The following is an 18,149-nucleotide window of genomic DNA, read 5'->3' as shown; positions in this document are numbered from 1 at the left end:
TGAAAGACAAAATTTTAAATTTTCATTAAGTCCAGTTTATTTATTTTTCTTTTGTCACTTTTGCTTTTGGTATTATATCTAAGGAACCATTGCCTAATCCAAGGTCACAAGTATTTACACTATGCCTTCTTTTAAGAGTTTTATAGTTTTAGGTCTATGATCCATTTTGAGTCAATATTTGTACTCTACTACTTCATTTTGTATCTTCCTCTTTTTTCACTTTTCCAATTGCATTATGATTTCTGGTACACACTCATCCTAAGTATATTTTTTCAGAGAATGTTAATAAATATGGACCCCCCCAAAAAAGAAAGTAATTGGAGCTTAACTAAATTAGAGAAAGTCTGCATAGTAAATTACCCTCTTGAAAGTTCACAGTACATGTTTGACCACTAAAGGCTCTATCTAGATAGACAGCTAAAGAAACTTTTAGTTGTTTAATCTCGTGCTTACAAATACCACAGTCTGGTGGGTGCTGTGATTTAAGTCCCAGGTGCTCCTCCAGGAATGAAGGACTTATGGCCCCAGCTGCTGACAATGACCCAAGGAGCCACTCCCTTAGCTCTTGGCTCCCTTTGGGGATTGGCTCAGCTGAATAGAGCTACCTTGTCCAAGGTCATGCTCCTTTCTGGGAACAGACCACATCCAAAAGCTGATTGGCATGGGGATATAGAAGCCTCGTTGTCTTGGCCCAACTCAGTATAGCTTTGCAGGGTCATCTCAGCTTCAGAATTTCTGCAGCATCAGCTGAGGCTGCCCCTAAGATTGCAGTGCACCTCCCCTTCTCCCTGTCTAATCTACTCCCTTGCCTCCCTTCCCTTCCCTGCCCCAGGTGTTGATCTTAAGAACATGCTTTAAGAATTCTCTTCCATGAAAAACTGTATCTCAGCAGCTGCTTCGAGGAGAACCCAACCTGTGACAAAAAGAATTTCCCTAACATATTGGAATATTAATTTTTATGAAACACTAACCTCCTGGAGAAATAGTTGCGGGATACAAGTTTGGGAAATGTGACACAGCAGAGGTAACACTTCCAACCAGAAGAGCTGATGTGGATTCAGACTTGCCTATTGACTACTGTTTAATCTTGCTCAAGCTACCTACCCTGCTTCAGTTTATCATTGATAAAATGCACACAATAAAATGTACCTTATGGGAACGTGAACATGTCCAGCACAGTGCTTGGGTGATCCATTCAAAAGAGATGCATGAGGCAGATATTTTTATCCGTTTTGTATATTACTGTATCCCAAGTGCCTAGAATTATGCCTGTAATTCTAGTAAGCTTCGATAAATATTAGAGTTAATTAAGTAAATAACAGACAGCCAACCTTTGCAAGTTTTTACTGAGGTATGTTTTCAGTCCATATTATCGAATAGGTGGTAGTCATTGTGAAAAAAGACGTGAAGATTATTTTCAGTGCAAATTATGAGAGATCTGCTTGCTGACCTTTCCCATACTGATTGGGCAGCCTTAAAAATATTGGCACCATTACCGCTAAGATTTCTTGGGCAATGTCCCACAAATCTTTAAATACAGCCACCAATTTACTTTGTTGACCTGTATTATAATTTTTGTTGTAGGCCATATTCTCAAGCAAAGAAGCCAAAAAGTCACTTACACTGAATATTGTATTAGATTAAAGCAAGATGCATAATGTCCCACTAAAATGATTTTGAAGGCTTTCTCATTTAAATTGTAAAACATCTTGAACTTTACTGAGGAGAATCAAAATGTCACACTATTTTTGCCTATTGTAGTAGGAATAGGACAAAAGAAATTCAACTTAATTTAGTACGTCCAAGGCTTATCCTGCTGGAAACAATTTCTTACTGGTCGTGACATTGGAGAGCAAGAGTGAACAAAATTCCGCCATGCTGCATTGTTTGTGTTCGATGTTCTGCACGATTATGCTAACAGACATAGTCTCTTCCCATATGAAGATTTCAGCTAGCAGACCACCACAGCAGCACTAGTACCCGTCTACTCAGGGAAGGGTTGGGGACATGGCTCTTGCCTCTCGGGTATAATCTAGTGGGAGAGAAACACAGCATCACACACTCCAAAGAAGACAACCAAGGAAAAGATCCATATGGAGAGATCCAATTGAGTAGAAAAGGAACACAGAGAAGGGTGCTGGAGCTGGAGCTTGGAAAGCCACCTTGAAGAAGGTGTCACCTGGATTGTGACTAAATATAATTTCTTCAAGACTAAATATAATTTCTGATGGACAGAGATGCAAGGGAAAGACATTCCAGGAAAGAAAGAGTACAAACGTTAAAACCCATTGAGACTAGACATAGAGCCCCAAAGGCTAAAGTAATGGGCAATGGGAATGAAGACAGATTGTGATGGGGACGAAAGACTGACGAACACTTTAATACATGCAATTGACTGAGTTAGATTATCTTCTACAGTTCTCACATTGTATTTTGTGCCCAAAGTCTTCAACCAAATATTAAACTACTTGAGGGCAAATATAAAACCATCTAGAAATAACTTATCTGAAGATTGGACTTCTGGCAAACTTGTGTCTATGAAATAAAACCTTGGAAGACTTGTGTGTATGAAATAAAACCTTGGATGTCAAAATAAATGAAGATGAAAGAGGGAGGGGGAGAGAGAGAGAGAGAGAGAGGAGAAGGAGGAGGAAAGAAAAGAGGCTGACTGAAAGGGTTCCATGAATTAGCAAAGCCCTATTACAAAGCATGGGCTTGGGACCCTACATATTGGCCAAGAGAAGCACCCAGGGAGGACAGAGCCAGCACCGCAGATGTGTATCTGCAGAATTCACTGTGCACACTTGGCGAAGTTTTAAAGCATCACAGGGACATAATCCATGTGTGTACCAATGTCCCCAAGTTCGTCTGAAAGGCTAAATCCCTTCATTCAATCAGAGCACTTCCACATTCAAAGCATTGTGAACCAGGTGGGGATTATGTAAGTGAACAAGAGGACTGTTTTAATGGATCTTACAACAAGTTAGGAAGTCTATAATCCAGCTTGGACATTTTCCATCGAAAATAGTTAAAATGAACAAAAGTTGATTATCTGAAAGAGAAATCGCTTGCAGAGGGGGAATGTAGATGGCTTATTTCCCAACAGTGTTTCCTAGTGAGGTTATAAAATCATGCTAAGCACAGAGCAGGTACTCACAGGGTGCTTGCCAATTGAATTGGTTTTGTTTCGCTGTGGTTTTGCACCATTCTTTCTCCATTGATAATTCATCTTCATCCCAACAAACTGCACCTCTCTCGTATTCCCTGTTCCAAAACCTGGCACTGCTCTCCTGTCTTTCAGACCGGAGACTTGAAATTGTCTTCAAATCTTCCCTTCACCTCGCCACCCACATCAAAGGTCTATGCCGTCTCTACATTCCTTCTCTGTAACATTTTGTACATCTGTCCCCTTCTCTTCATTCCCACTTACACTGCATCAGGTAATTCTTTTTCACTCCGACGATTACAGTAGCCTTGGCGACGGCAGCCATGCCCCGTTTTGCTCCAAATCCAATCCATTCTACACCTTGTGTTAAGATGTGGCCCATACGAGCACACCTGAAAGAACACATGCATTGGAAGCATCTTTCACAGGTTCCGTGCGATATTATCAGAGACAAATTTTAACACTGAATTTTAATGAAGTTCAGAGAAGAAAAAGAAATGGCCCTACATGTCTTCACAATGGAGGGGTGTAGGGTGGCCACTCAAGTTGCCTTACCCAAAGGACAGACATTGGAAGCACAGTGTAACATGATCACAGTCTGTAAGGAACATCTTTCTGTGCCACTTCACGGTTTTCTACAATTCCGTGAAGGCAGGGATCATATCTGTTTATTTATCATTGTATCCCCATGCTCCTGGCATACAGTAGATACTTAATTTATAAATGAATGAATGAGTGTTGAATGAAGAGCCAACTGTGTATTACTGCAACGTAGTCAACCCTTTATTGTTAGATATTTACGTATTCTTTTTTTCTCCTTTGAACAATGCCATCATGAAAAGCCTTTATCAGTTAAGAATTGTACTCAGCTAAAAACCTGGTCACAGTAGCTTAAACACACAGGGGTTATTCTTTCCTATAGAGGAACTCCAGATGTGAACAGCTCCATGAAGTCATTAGGGACACAAATTCCTTCTGTCTTTCTGCTGCACCATCCTCAGCCTGAAGCTTCCATCCTCAAGGTTATAAGATGGCTGCTAGAGTGCCAAACATTACAGCAGAATTTCCACACAGGAAGCAGAATCCCAAAACTGATTGTTTCAAAGGTTACAAAAATAATTGTATGTTATTCAACAATAGCCAAATACAATATTTACCAAAACTTCTCAAATTATTCATCAGTTCTGTCTTTCCAGTGGGCTCCAAAAAAAGAATCTTTTTGATAAACCTTTTTACTCTCCATTGTAACTAGTGTCTCAGTACCACGAAGATGCAAACTCTATGAACAGCCAGTCCCCGGTGTGAAAAAGACAGAAGACATGCCACTTCCATTGCTTAAGGCTGTATTCAACTGAATGAGTTCAGAAAGTATTTGTTGAGATGAGCTGACATTGTTTTATAGGAAGGAAAATCTAGTTTTGTCTAGAAAGGGGTAAAGCACGCCCGTTTTGTTGTCAGATCTTAGATGTCCTTTGACTCCCACTGTGGACTAGGTGTTGTCATACTATCCTCCTGTAAGTTCCCCAATAGTATCTGTTCCACCAATGGGTTGATTCCATTCCTATGAGGTTTTCTAAGTATGTTCCAGGCCCAAACAAGCCAAGTGCAGGACCAGAGGGAATTTCTCCTATTGTGGACATCAGATGCCTGTTGCCAATGAGTCATATTTCCACTGGAAAAGCTAATTGTAGCTAATTCTGGGCAATAGAGGATAATTATTTTCTCTGTGGCTTTTGTTTTGTTTTGCTTTTAACAATGAACCTCTGGTCATAATGAATAGATTTTTTAGGGGACACTATTTCCTTCCATCTCTTGCTTCTCAAGTCACCCAACAAGAAGCACAAAGAACTGCAGGGTGAATGAAAGGTTTGCAAAGATATTTAACTTTCCAAAAATTTCCAAAGCAGACTACAAATTAGTCTAACTGATTCCAGTTGTGGGTTGATGTTAGTCTAGGCTTGGATATTCCCTGCCAAGCAGACTGGGCAAAGTTTTAGCCAAGTCTCCATATGGTAGGTGTTCAATGCATCGTTTTTGATGGATTGACTAAGTTCTCTTGTGCCAGATCAAGCAGTTTCCAAAGTGAAAAAAAATGATTGTGGCTCTTTCTCTTCCTGTGTTAAAAAGTACAATGTGTACGATATTCCAAAGGTCCTTGGGACTTGCCTGAATATCTTCCAATGTAATCAAATCGTTGACTGGTCCACACTTAGAGACTGTAGTAAGAAAGCAGAAAATATCATTTCTGTGATTCAATCCTCTGGTACTAAGCAGTCTTTCTGAACCACGTTGGTTGATATCTGTAGCCCTCCTTATCTAGGAAGGGAGGCTGTTACCTTCACAAATGAGCATCTATCTCCTGTTTTAAGTCAGTTCTAAAAGAACCCTTATAAGCAGAAATGGAATTTATTGAATGTATATGGAATAGCTGAAAGAATTGGAAAATCTGAGAACCAGGTTCAGGAACCTCATTTCCACAAAAAAGCACCTCACCATGGAATAGCCCAGAGAAAGAACCACCATCTCTCTTGTTGGTCTGAAGCCTGCACCTTGCTCTGCCGCACCAGCTGCATCAGTGCCCCCCTGCCCTGGAATCTTGCTCACCTACCCCCACCTCTAGGGAGAGGGGTTGGCTGGGCTCCTAGTCTTTGCAGAACCAGCTCTGTTTTCAAGGCCCAGCATGGTGAATGTATGAAGGGTGAAGCCAAGGTCAGGTGCCCACACTCCTAGTGAGTCCTTGATGACATGTTTTACTCTAGGATCCCACTACTCATAGTATGCTCCACGAAGGAAAACATAAATCTGGCATTGTCTGCCTCCCCCTAAGATTCAAGGTGGGGGGATTCTTCTCACACGGGAAGGGGCTCAGATGCAAAGTTGCCAAGAAGAATGGGAAATGTCCACACTCCTTAACCAGATACTGCAGCACTGTCTTTATGTGCCTGTGTTGTTTGGTCTATTAACTCCTTCAGGAAGCAGAAGGATGTCCCCAGGAAGAGGAGGCTAAGAAGAGTCAACTGACAACAGGACACGAAGGAAGCATCATGATTAAGACTGGAGAAGAAAATAGAGGAAATGGGATACCCGCACAGCACATAGCGAGTTCACTCACCTTTCAGATACTTCTATGCAAAACAATAATTAAAAGTGCTTGAGTGTCCACTCATTTTGTGAGGACATTTATACCCTGATTGGGAGAAACAAGTCTACCTCTGAAACCAAGTGGAGGAGAAGAGAGGATTGTGTCTCAGACTTGGACACCATTCTCCCGGGATTTTGTTAGCAAGTGCAGATTTGGGGGTTGGGGCTGGGATTATGTGTTTCTAACAGGGCTCCCAGGCAACACTGATGCTGTAGTCTGTGGACATACGTGGAATAGTGAGCACAAGTGCACAGCATGTCACAGTGCTCACTAGGAGGGCATTTAGATAGACCTTGGGACCACGGAGATCCTCCGAGGGGAAAGCCCTGAGATTCAGGTATTGAGGATGGAAAGATTTGACTCAGCCTTGATCATAGGCAGAGTGGAGAGCCTAGGGATGGCCATTGTGCATTATACAAATGCTGGCCAACCATCCTGCTTTGCCCAGGACTGTCTGGTTTTAGCACAGAAGGCCTTGCATCCTAGGAACAAGTGTCATATTTCTGTGATATTTGCCCAGTAACACTCAGCCAAAAGCAAACAAAAACTGCGTGTTATTTGCTGGACAGATTGGCCAAGTTTACACTTCAGGAAGGCCAAAGTCACAGGGAGTCCCGTTTTGTTTCGGGTTTTAGTAATGGTTTGGAAAGGAAGTAGTGAAGCTTTAGATAAGGCAATCCTGTTTTTCTTAATGCGATTGTGCTATCAACCTTCACATCACAATTTCACAGTGACATTTCTTAAGCCTTTCTTTAAATTTTAAAACATTCTACAAGGTTTTAAATTTCTATGCATATATTCCAATATCGTATATGAAACGTCAGAAGCACTATTGCAGCTCCCCAGAAAGGCAAGTCTTTAGTGCTTCTTGAACCACTTCACCACATTTCAGCAAATCACGTGGACCATGTCACTGAAAAATGTCTGAATCAGCCACAGCTGTGAAGATCCGACTACTTCTCCGGGTCAAGGTTAGCACACAGATTTAACAAGCAGTCTTGCTCTTCACCCAGACAGTAGATCATCCTCACAGCTGATGCCTTTCCTAAAGAAATGGGTTTATTTGCTTCAATCAGCTTCCTCTTCACTCACAAGCTCTCCATTTTCTGTCTCACCTGGTGAGCCAAAGAGACACTCATTACATTTGACATCTAGGTTCCCTACCCAAGAAACTCAAGCAAAGTCTAATCAGGAGCAGCTGCCACTTTCCACGGAGGCAATCCTCCAGCCAGCTGATAACCATGTGTGACCGGGCATTGTCTTGAGGGATATAACGGGCACCTGAACAAATACATCCCGGGGCTGGACCTTCCCACATGCTGCCCCTGCCTTATACATCTGTAACTGCCTCCTGCTGGCTGGTAAAAGCTGCTGTTGTTGGAATGAATGCTGAAAACCAGTGGATTCAAGAGCAAGATTCAGTCTCTCATTCCCCTCTTCTCCTCCTTCCTCTCTCCCAACCTTTTCTGTTCTCTTCCTTCCTCCAGCCTCCCTCTTCTTCCTCTCTCTATCCCTCCCTCCATGTACACCTTCTCTCTTCCCTTTTCTCCTCCAGAACCTTGAGGTTACCATCTCCAGGTCTTTAAGCCTCATTATCGTTTCCAAACTGGACTCCCTAGGCGCTCCATAGCCTGTTCCAGTCTGTGCATTTCTTTGGGTCTGAATCCTTAACTCTCAGCGCAGCCAGAGGCTGCACCAAGTGCTCACCTGTAACGAGAGAGCGCTTGTTTGCAACCCGTGCACAGAAAATCAATTTGTTTCCCACAGGATCTAACTGTAACACTAATCCCACAGTTAATTGGCATTCCCTCCCTGGGCTTAACTCCTATCTAATTAGGGAAGTTGCCCAAATCATTTTTCACTTATTTTAAGAAGATGATAGGCAAGACTAGAGACTAGGCTGAGGGTAAAGGAAGTGTACAAATGAAGGTTTGTTTAGAGGAGACACTGTGCTTTGGGGGAGCTGAATATTACAGAGTTTGGGTACATGTGAGACTCAGTGTACAAAGATTCACGCACGAACTCTGGTCAGGACCCAACCTGGACCCAGATTCCTCCTAATATTTGACTCCAGGCTCTGATCCATCATTAACTGAGCACTGCCATGGCGGGTTGTTAGTGGAGAGCCCTTCCTGGCCGGGGCCACCACTGCCCTCCCATGTCCAGGGGCCTGTGACCCTCGGCCGTTGCAGGACTGAGTGTTGATGAAGGAACTCAGTGTGGACGTGAGAAGTGTGTCTGAGACTTGGAGCAGCTCCAGGTGTTTTCCTCCCACGTGGGAGCTGGCCGGTCCTGCTAAGATTTCTTTTTTTTTTTTAATGTACTTAAAGAGTCAACTTTCTCTCTGACCTTGTTAGAAGTCACCATTCCCCTTCTTTCTGGGGCTACTTTCACCTTTGTGCCTGGGTTTGGGTCCCGACCCTAACCTTTCTTTCAGAGAAGTTACTATTCACTTTGCAAAAATCTTCCAGTTTGCTGTAGTGGTGACTGACCAGAGCCCCAGGACAGCAGGGCCCTAGGCTGGGCATTGAGTCCCAAACTCTGGTACAGGGGCAAAAGTCCACAAGGGAAGGTTTGGGATCTGGGAATAGAGGCTTGCCTGGGACTCATGAAGCCACTACCGGACACTCTGCCAAAGTCCTTTCTGCATGGCCCTGATGCCACAGGCAGACCTAGAAAAGTTGTGGGGAGCAGTGCAGGCCTAGAGAAGCATAGGGCTGGGAGGCCAGACAGGGCTGGGCTCCATTCTTGACCTTGACACTTGGCTGTTCAGCCTCAGTCAAGGTAGACAAGCTCTCTGTGCCTGCATTTATTCCTCTGTCAATTGAGGATAATTTGTCTCCTTCTGGGTGACTTTTATGATCAAATGAGAGAAAGTCTGCACAGTTCCTAACACAGTATCTAGTATACAATAAGCACTTCAAAATGGACTCTGCTTAGAAAGCAGAAGGAAGAAAACAGCAGGAAACAGAATAGTAGTGAGGAAGGGGAAGGAAACTGGCAAAAATATCTGCAGAGTAGATACGGGAATGAACCCTTAGCCTCGGGTAAAATATTTGCATGTGGTTAACCATAGCAGAAGACAACTTTCTTTTGGAGCAGCCAGGGCGTGAGGAGAACTGATCCCAAAAGCAGTTGTGGTGATGCTGATAGTATAGCAACAAGGTAGCTTGAGTCGTGAAAAGGTCTCAGAGCCGTTGTAGGAGTCATGCCAACCACCTCCCGGATGCAGAGTGTTTGAAGTTGTGCCTCTACTTTCTTGCTCCAAGGCAAATAGCATTTTTTCTGTTTGGAACTTGGAGCTGACGGTTGGGAGTGACAGGGTTCTTTAAACATTTTTCTTTCCCTAGATGGAACATTCGTTCCCATCTCAACTCACAGGCTCCCCTAGAAGCGTCTGGCCCTCTTGGAATTTCTCATAACAATTCCAGCTATCCCAGCTGTCACTTCCAAGTACCACTATTTTCCCTAACAAGGGTCGGAACGCCTGGAGTCCTCTTTCACTCTGAGTCTGTACCCCTGAACTGAGTCAAGTCTGTGGAAAGGTGGGGGTTGGGGGGTGAACCTGCTCCAGCAGTCAGCATCCTCCTCCCTGTTCCCCTCCAAGAAGGTAGCTTGGATAGGTGACATTCTGCCTTTGAAAGGCATATCTGGTCGATTAGAAAAATCACTCCCCTCTCTTCCTGTTTCAATCTCAGACCCAGTGTAGTTTTCTTCAGCTGATCTCAACCAATAAGGCTGAGTTTCAGGCCTACCCATGTATTTTCAGACAAATTCCTCTGTGGATTAATCCTAGTGGCTTCGAGAATACACCTTCTTACTGAAGCCCCGTCTCTGGGTGGTGTGAACTGTGAGGATGTCACTGGGAAGTGACATGGCGGGGCTGTGTGTGGGTGTGTCTGCATGTTAATGGTCTTTCCTTCCCCTTCCCTTCCAAACTGTTCTAATTCAGTATCTCCTTAGAATGAAGATAGAGGAGGGCGTGGCCGACACGTGTATATACACACCTTACATGTCTTCTGTTGAAAATTTCAAACACAGCACTACTATTTTTGAAAGGCACATGGTGCTGTACTGTAGCTGAACAATGCAGAGAGCTATTTGTGCCTAGTCCCAGCATAACGCATGCCTGTCTGGGATGCCAACATCTTCAACTTAAATGAGAAGTCGGTGTTCAACCACAAATGCTTGCCTGAGGCCTAGGGACAATTCTAGCTGCAACGGGAACTGCATAAGCTCCTAGCTAACGACATCTTGGCAAAGGAGAGGCCATGCGAGAACACCTGGCCCTGCTGTAGCCTCCTAATGATCATTAGGGAAAGGACACAGAATGCAACCCATAGGTTGGAGATCCTGTGGGATCAGGACAAAATTGAACAGCATTTGTCCCTGTCCTACCTATTTCCTGTTTTTCATTCCCAATCCAGCCTCTCTCTGTCTCACTGTAAATTAGAATGTCAAAATAGAATGCCTTTCTCATACCATTTTTCAATATCCCATCATAAAAATGCAGGGATATTTTATCCATTTGCTAAGACTGTTATAACAAAGTACCACAGACTGGGAGGCTTAAACAACAGAAACTTATTTTCTCAGTTTCTGCAGATTAGAAGTTCAAGATCAAGGTGTCAATAGGTTTGGTTTCTTTAGTGGTTTGGTTTCTCTTTTCTTGGCTTGCAGATGGCTGCCTTCTCGTTGTGTGTTCACATGGCCTTTTCTCTGTGCAGGCACCTCCCTTGTGTCTCTTCCTCTTCTTATAAGGATTCTAGTCCTGTTGGATTAGGACCCTACCTTTATGACTTCATTTAACCATAATTACCTCCTTAAAGTTCCTTTCTCCAGATAGTCAGATTGGGGGCTAGGGCTTCAACATATGAATTTTGAGAGAAAACAATCCAGTCTATAACAGGTATAAAGTAGCAACTTCCACCAGATACTCTCGAATAGGCACACAGGTGTTCCTGAACTCACACACCAGCACAGCACAACCCATATAAGACACCCACTCCCGTGAATGTGGGTGTTTCCATGTGGCTGCAGCAGCATGCCAAGATGGAGCCACTCAGGACCATGGACACGGCCCACACAGTGATACAGGGATGAGATGACAAGTGGGTGGGGACACATGGTAGGAGGTCCAATGACTCTTGAGGAGAGAAAAGCACTGGGCTCTTCCTAATGCCCTCCCAGGGCAGTAGCGGTGACCTGACAGCTTCCCGCATGGGAAATCTGAGGAGAAGCCAGTGAGGGACCCTGTGAGGCGCTACCTAAAGTTAGCTGTCAAAGACATTCACCTGGACTCACCTGTGAGGGTTGCTGCCTTTGGGGGAAGGAATCAAATGGGAAGAAATAGAACCCTGCCCCACTTCCAACCCTCCTGTGAGTGAGGCTATCCTTGGGCCAAAGACAAATGCCTGGCCTGCTGCCACCACTGAAGGCCAGCAGGAGGCCATTTTGGTTTGCTAAGGGCTGACATGCGGTAACTTTTCTGGTCATCAACATGATCTCCTGAAGGGAAAATGGAGAAGTATCGCAAAACATTGAGATTACTGTCTTAGGAACAGTCTTAAATGCTCCCTTAATTCTCTAAGCACCTCAGGATGCTACTCATGGAGATGTTCCCTAGTCTTCTTGTTTTCTCCCAGTTCCTTCCTCTCTTACTTCCAAAGATCAAATCTTAATGGAGTCCCCGTATCACTCTGATTGAATGCCACATCCTCATAGGGGCCTGCAAAGGGCTGGGTCCTGGTGCTTCTCTGAGCATATCCTCTACAGTTTTCCCCATGGCCCACTCTGCTCTACACCCTTAGTCCTCTTGCTGTCCCCAAATAGCAGGTGTGCACCCTCTCAGATCCTTTGCTCTTGTCGTGTCCTCTCCCTGAAGGTCCTTCTCCCAGATATCTGCAAGGCTCCCTCCTGCACTTCCTCAGGTCCCATTCAAATGTCCTCTTCTTGGTGGGGCCTCCCTAGCCACCTATCTGAAATTGCACATCCACTCCTCTGCTCCCAATCTCCTTGCCCCGCTTAATTTTCCTCTGTAGCATTCACACAATCTAAATCTATGTATTTTACTTGTTTATCATGTGTCTTCCCCCAACGTTAAAATGTAAACTCCACGGCTGATTGATTCCTTGCAATATCTCCAGTGCTTAGAATACTGCCTAGCAGATGAATAAATAGTTGTTGAATAAACACATCCCATTAAGTTAAAGCCCCCTTTTCTCCCTGCAGTGGAGAAAGATGACATTGTAGGAGGGAGTACACTGTGGGCTTGAGATGACCTTGGTCTTCCAGGGTGGACCACAATCTAACAATTCCCAGGGATGAAGCATGTACCAACCACGCAAAAAGTAAGTTGTTCAAAAAATACAGCATCTTCCATTTATCTGCATCTCAGCTTGGTTTCTGTTTCCAGATCACATCCAGTTAGGATGATGGAAACTTACCCTTTTCTCTGAGGGTGTGGCTTATATCACACCAAATTTCAGGGACCTTATGCTATACCAATGAGTCAATGGGTGGGCAGCTTCTGGCCCAGACTGTCATCTGCTCATGTAGAGACCTCCTAGAATGCATGGCACCTCATCTGGGACTTTGTCCTTCATCCATGCAGGTACCGGTGATGAGATCCTTTGTTCCCCTCTGTAAACCCCTGAGTTCTGGTGGCTCTGTCACTTCCACATCACTCAAAGATGCAGATACAGTGCTGCTGTCTCTGCTCCACGCAGGATCTCAGACAGCTCTAAGGTATGACAAAGCCCGGGCTAGACCTACTGCCCAGCCAGCCAGTTACTCTGCTCCTGAGTGTTCTGCCGGGGAAGCAGGGGGCCAGATTCCCCCCAGCTTTCTGAGACCTACCAGGGTCTAACAATATCATAACTTCTCCTGTATTAAAAAAAAAAAAAAAAAAAAAGGAGTTTTCTGTGGCTGAGAGCAGGAGAAGCCAGAGAGATTTGAAACATGAGGAGGATTCCATGTGCAGTTGTTTGCTTTGAAGATGGAGGAGCTATGTACGAGGACCAGAGTGAACCCTCAGTCCTCCGCTGGAAAGGACCTTATTTCTGCCAGCAACCTGAATAAGCTTGGAAGCAGATGCTTCCCAGAGGCCCTGGAAAAAGTTCAGACTGGTGACCCTTTCATTTCAGCTGTGAGACCTTGAGCAGAGAACCCAGTTGAGCCCACCCCGACTTCTGACCTACAGAACTGAGAGCTGTTGTTTTAAGCCATTAAGTCTGTGGTGATTTGTTATGCAGCAATAAAAAACGAATATGGGGACAAAAGTCAAAATCCCTGACACTAAGAAAGCACTTAATAAATTCCATGTAATTTCCTCTCCCTTTTGGTTCCTAAATGTTTTATAGATATACTGTGGCAGAAACAGTGCTCACCAAACACTCCACATGTTTTCTATCTTTCCCAGTCTTTCTTGCTGTTGAGTTAAGGCAAGATCACTAATTTAGGCCAATAGACAATAAATGGAAGTGATATATGCCATTTCTGAGCTGAGACAATTAAAAACCAGGGTGCTTCATCCCCCTCTTTCTTCCCTTCCCAGAGAGCATGTATTCCTGATGGTGCAGCTGCAAGAGCTTGAGCCTTCATCCATCAGGCCCTGAATGCTCATGTGGAGCCGAGTGCCCTGTTAGCCCGCATTACTCATGTCTTAGATTTAACACTGTTGCATCTAGTCTTAACCTAACCAATACATACACTTTCATCCTAAGGGCATTGCTATTAAAGCTTATGAAACAACGTAGAGAATTCTTCATTTCCTGAGTTCTCTTAAATAGCAACTTCTCCAGGGTAAAGTTTTTATTTATAAGTCACTAGTTATTGACAAAGAAGGGAAACGTGGTCAGAGAAAAGTGTTTGGGAGCATTGCCAAGAGAAAAATCAAACAATGAAAATAAAGTCATTGCTGAATGAACTAAGTCATTGGGGAAATCTTAGTTTTATATAATGCATCTATAGATGTTTTTCTACAACCTGAATTTCTTCCAAAGAGGCAGGCCCATTTCTAAAAACTACAGCATTTCTGACGTGTCTTCAATGTTTGATGACCAGCTCCTTGACACTGGTATTCCTCCCGCCACACAGATACTAATATGCATTATTTACGTTCTCTCCCCTAGTGTTTCTTTGGCTGTCCCTGTCTCCACTCCTCTCCCAGGTCATTCTGAGCTCCACACACAACGAGGTCAATTCACTCCCTGCTCAAAAGCTTTGGGAAAATTCAAACTCCAGTCCACACCACACAAGGTTTGTGCATAATTTTGCCATGCTCACTTCCCCTACCTCATCGCAGACCACAGTTCTCTTTCACTGCCTTCCTGCAGACACATTGGTCTTTTTCCTGTTCCCCATATGCCTCAGCATGTGCCCGTAATTTCTTCTGGCTGGAGTACTTGGGCCTGCCTCTTACGTGGCTGGTTCTGCCTAACTCCTCCGTTATTAGACACTTGAAATGGTACCTCTCCTTGGTTTAAATGGCACCACTTTTGAGAACTCTTCCCTCACTATCCTGTCTATACTCCCTGCTGTACCCCACATTCTCTACTTTAACCCTAATCTGTTTCTAGTTACTTTGACAATTTACCATTACTTTGCTTTTTTCCATGTTTTTTTCTTCCCCTTTTAGAATGTAAGCTCCATGAGAGTGCAGAATGTCGAAGGATTTGAGATTTTACTCTACTTACAAGCTAACGAGCTGGCCTACCATAGTTTAGTGGATGCCAGCAGAGGACAGGAGACTCCTGGGTCTGACAAAGGACTTTACAGCACAGGAAGCTGCATGAGCTTCATGCTTGTGCATCAGTTCCCCTTGCTCCTCAAGTCCAGATGGAGATGTCTAGATGGATGCCACATATGCCACACCTCACAGCTGAGAAACCCTGTGCTTAAGGAGCCCTAGTTTTTTTATAATGAGATGCAAGCAAACCTGACTTTGGGCTTGGAAGGAGTTAGCTCTATTATACTGCAGAGTAAACAAATTACCCTTTTCTCTGGAAGAAGACACTGTCTTTATCGTCCAGGCTATTTGCTATATAAACATCCTTGAAAAGATAGTGCTTCTGCTGGAAAGAGGTACAGAAATGTGTGAGATCATGGAAGACTGTCTCCCAACAGAGGGCGGAGATCATGAATATGCTGTTCACTGCCCCATCCCATCAAATAATCAGCAAATCAATCAGCAAATCAATCCACAAAAACTAAACCACCTGGGGCTGCATCAGCCAAGCAGAATTAGTGCCTTTTTCAGATGCACAATGGTGTCATATAGGCTAGCAGTGGCCCTATGCAAAGACTTCTTCTGTATTGTTTTTATTTAGTTTGGAATTCCATTCTGGATTTGTCTTGGCTTGGTCTTGCTGGAAGAATGAGATAAAGTGCTTTTAAAATCTAAAATAGACATGATGGAACAAAGGTGTCTCTGAGAGATACTTGAGTATTATGGTAGAAAATCATATATTTAAAGACAACTTTTCTTTAAGAAACTCCAAGGTTAAGACAGATACTGTATAAGGAGGGAGGGAGAGAGTGCACAAAATGAAATAACTTAAGGAGCGTCTACAAAAATAAGTGGTATTTACCTCTGCTCTCTTTCAACATTCAGGACTTGTAGTATCTTCTTGAGCAGGTCATTATACATGAGACCAAAGTCTGATTGCAAAAAACTTACCCAATTCCGTATGTCCTACATCCAATCAATCACGAAGGCTTATCAAATGTTATTTCTAAGTATTTCTCAAAGCTGTCCACTTATCCCCATCACCATGGCTCCTACCCAAGTTCAAACCAACATTATCTCCCTCTTGGATTTCATCAGCCTTTTAAGTAGATTTCCTGACTCCAATCCATTGTTCATATTTCAGCCTTGGAGGTCTTTCTAAAATGCCGTTCTGATCATGTCACTCCCGTTTTTAAAACTTTTCAGTGATTTCTTATATCTGTTAGGATAAAGCTCTAACTTAAAATGACTTATGAGACCCTCCTTCTTTTGGCGCCTAGCAATTCTACCTCACTTTGATGCTCTCTCCCCCTTTTGCTCTTTTTTTTTTTCCAGCCACAATAGCAATGTTTTCCTGTGCAAGAATTCCTTCTCAGCCACTCTTGGGGAAATTACATGTGTTTCCGAATCCCAAGGAAGATCAGTGAAGAAATCAGGAAGTTATAATCTTACAAGAATGGAAGCTTAACCATCAACACAAGGACGTGGTTAGTCTGAAGGAATCCACTGCCATCAAGTTGAAAGCAAGAGCAGGAAATGCGGACACGTAGAATCAAAGTTAGAGTCAATATTGCTGGGAACTTAGGAGCAAGTGGGAGAGAAGTGGTGGCAATCAGTCAGCCTTGCTCGTAGCTTTGGCCAGGTGAAAAGTGTATTCATGGCTCTGTTTTCTAACAGTTGAGTAAATCTTGCAAAATTCAAAAAAATGCTTGATGTGCATTGTATACCTAATACAAATCCTACAAATGGCATTCCAAGAAATAACAAGTTGTGTGGTTGCTCAACAGACAAAAGTATAGATGTCCCTGACATGACTACCCATTCTTTAGTCTCCAGTTAATGTCTGTTCCTCTAGGAAGTCCCCTTTGATCTTTAAGTCTGGGTTAAGGGCACCTCCCATGGGTACTGTTAGTACTGCTCTAGTAGTATTTATCACATTGTGTGGATGATGGTTACGTTGGTGGTCCCCCCAAAAACCACATCTCCTGGTTTTCATAACCTTATGTGGTCCCTCCCACATTGAGGTCTTGGTTGTGACTTGCTGTGACTGTGGGTCAGAGTGATACAAACAAATAATGGCTAGGACTTGCACACTGGGGCTTATGCTCTTGGAACACACCCTCTTGAAAGCCAGCCATCATACTCTCAAGAAGCCCAGGTGAGGCTACTGGATGATGAGAGACCCTGAAGGATGAGCAGCCATGTTGGACCTCCCAGCCCCCGACCACTCCCCCCAGTTCCCAGCTAAATGCAGCTGCTACAGCACAGGAGGCAGAAACCCCAGCTGAGCTCAGTCTACCAGAGAACTGTGAGAAACAAAAGTCATTGGTTTTTAAGCCACTGTGTTTCAAGATAGGTTTTTACACTGCAATGGATAATCAAAATATACTGTATTGTAATTACCTATTACTCTTCTCTCTGCCAATAAAGTTCTAGGATGACAAGTTCAGGGTCCGCCTTGTTCTAAGTAGGGGCTTACTAAATACTTTTTGAATGACTTTTCAAGTATCTTTAGGTTAGGTCAGACTCAACAGCATTGCCAACCCATGATCAGCTTGCATTTAACAGGGAGTGATTAAGCGCTTTGATTTTACACACAAGGAAGTCATTAATGAAAGGAAAGTTAGCAATGTACAATTTTCTGTATCTCCTGCTGAAACTAAGATACCACATCAAGTAAAAAAATTGTATACATATGTATATACATACATATGTATGTATGTATGTGTGTATATATTATTGAATATATATATATGTGTTTCCCCGAAAATAAGACCAGGTCTTATATTAATTTTTGCTTCATTAGGGCATATTTTCAGGGCATGTCTTATTTTTTAATGTACAACAATCTACATTTATTCAAACATAGTCATGTCATCTTCTGGAACATCGTCATAACGTACTAAATGCATCCGTCTGGCTGATGATCTTAACTGAGGCCTATTTTTGGGGTAGGTCTTATTTTCAGGGAAACACGGTATATATGTCGTGCGGTGTGTCAGGCGGGGTCTTTGCTCCCGCTCCCTGCACAAAAACACAAGTGTCCTGCGGGGCGGCCTGCGGGGTCTCAGCTCCCTCTCCCCACACAAGAATGCAGGACATGGTGAGGCCAA

The 18,149-nt window shown here is 43.6% G+C and overlaps 1 long non-coding RNA gene across 1 annotated transcript in view; it reads left to right on the top strand.

Annotated features, from left to right (window-relative positions):
• Positions 1-17,356, top strand: part of LOC109447284 (uncharacterized) — a 54,029-nt gene extending 36,673 nt beyond the window's left edge. The window contains exon 4 of the long non-coding RNA XR_016018340.1: positions 16,372-17,356. This is a non-coding gene — a long non-coding RNA (uncharacterized LOC109447284). The remainder of the gene's footprint in view (positions 1-16,371) is intronic.
• The last annotated feature ends 793 nt before the right edge of the window (positions 17,357-18,149 follow it).

Source organism: Rhinolophus sinicus, chromosome 1, assembly GCF_057876585.1.
Source record: "Rhinolophus sinicus isolate RSI-liver-muscle chromosome 1, RSI-T2T, whole genome shotgun sequence".
In the NCBI taxonomy this organism is placed as follows: Eukaryota; Metazoa; Chordata; class Mammalia; order Chiroptera; family Rhinolophidae; genus Rhinolophus; species Rhinolophus sinicus.
This window is presented reverse-complemented; position numbering and strand designations above follow the sequence as displayed.